This window comes from Chrysochloris asiatica, unplaced genomic scaffold (genome assembly GCF_000296735.1).
Source record: "Chrysochloris asiatica unplaced genomic scaffold, ChrAsi1.0 scaffold00059, whole genome shotgun sequence".
NCBI lineage: Eukaryota > Metazoa > Chordata > Mammalia > Afrosoricida > Chrysochloridae > Chrysochloris > Chrysochloris asiatica.
The window spans coordinates 7,252,422-7,254,235 of record NW_006408577.1 but is presented as its reverse complement, the minus strand read 5'-3'; positions in this window follow the sequence as shown (position 1 = coordinate 7,254,235).

Genomic DNA, 1,814 nt, shown 5'->3' with positions numbered 1-1,814 from the left:
GTGGGATAAAGCACTGGACCACAAGGTAGGTTTGAACCACAAGGTCAGCAGTTCAAGCCTCATAGCAACCCTGTATAGTGTTTACAAGGAGCAGCTGGTGAGCTTGAACCACTGAATTTGCAGTTCAAATGACTTTGCAGTCTGATACATTAGACCACAGTGCAACACCAGGACCCAGCTGCTCCTAGGAAACCCGATAATAATATTTTGTTGTTGTTGTTGTCAGGTGCCATCGAGTCGGAACCGACTCATAGTGACCCCATGCACAGCAGAACGAAACAATGTCCAATCCTGGGCCAACCTCACTACCGATGCCACACTTGACGCCATCAGTGAGGCCACCTGGCTGATCCATCTCGTTGGGGGTCTTCCTCTCTTTCTCTGACCCTCCATCTTACCCAGCATGGCATCATTCTCCAGCGATTGCTCCCTCCTGACAATATGTCCAAAGTATGACAGACGAAGTTTAGCCATCTTGGACTCCAAGGAGCTCTCTGGCTGCACATCTTCCAAAACAGATCTATGGGTTCTTTTGGCAGTCCATGGCACTTTTAGTATTCTCCTCCAATACCACAATTCAAAGGCATCAATTCTTCTACGATCTTCCTTATTCACTGTCCAGCTTTCGTATCCATATGAGGTTATGGAAAATACCATGGCTTGGGTCAGGCGCACCTTAGTCCTCAAGCTGACATCCTTGCTCTTCAACACTTTAAAAAGTTCCTGTGCAGCAGATTTGCTCAATGCAATATGTCGTCTGATCTCTTGACCGCTGCTTCCATGAACGTTGAGAGTTGATCCCAGAAGAATGAAGTCCTTGACAACTTCAATCTTTTCTCCAATACTATTACTGTATAATAATATAAAACCCTATAATCTATCTTTCTATCTATCTATCTATCTATCTATCTATCTATCTATCTATCTATCTATCTATCATCTATCCATCTATCTATCTGTCTATCTATCTATCTATCCATCTATCTATCTATCTATCTATCTATCATCTATCTATCTATCTATCATCTATCTATCTATCCATCTATCTATCTCTCTATCTATTACTCTTGTTATGTGTCGTTGAGTGAGTATCAACTCATATCAACCTTATGCACAACAGAATGAAACACGCTTGTTCCTGTGCTAGCCTCACTATCTTTGCTGCTATTGAGACCATTGCTACTGCCCCTGTGCCAATCCATCTCATTGGGAATCTTACTCTTTTTTACTGATTCTCTACTTTATCAAGCATGTTGTCCTTCTTCAGGGACCTGTCCCTCCAGATAATTTGTCCAAAGTATGAGAGATGAAGTCTGCATCTTGGCTTCTAAGGAGATTTCTGGCTGCATTTCTTCTAGCACAGATTTGTTTATTATTATAGCAGTCCATGGTAATTTTAAGATTCTCCTCCAACGCCATAACTCAAATGTATCAGTTCTTCTATGGTCTTCCTTATTCATTGTCCAAATTTCTCATGAATATGAGGCTATTGAAAATACGGATGTTTGAGTCAGGTACACTTTAGCCTCATTTTTTCTCTTAAACTCTTTAAAGATGCCTTGTACAACAAATATGCATAATGCAATAGGTTACTTGAGTGTTGATGGTTGATTTAAGCAAAATAAAGTCTTTGATAACTTCAATCTTTTCTCCATTGATCTTGATGTTATTTTTTTCATCCAATTGTGAGACTTTGTGTGGCACTGGAGGATAAGCATTCAACCAAAAGATCAAGTCATTACTTGGAAACATTATACAGGGTCTCTATGAGTCAGAACTGAATCAAAGGCACTTCTCAACAGCATATATATATA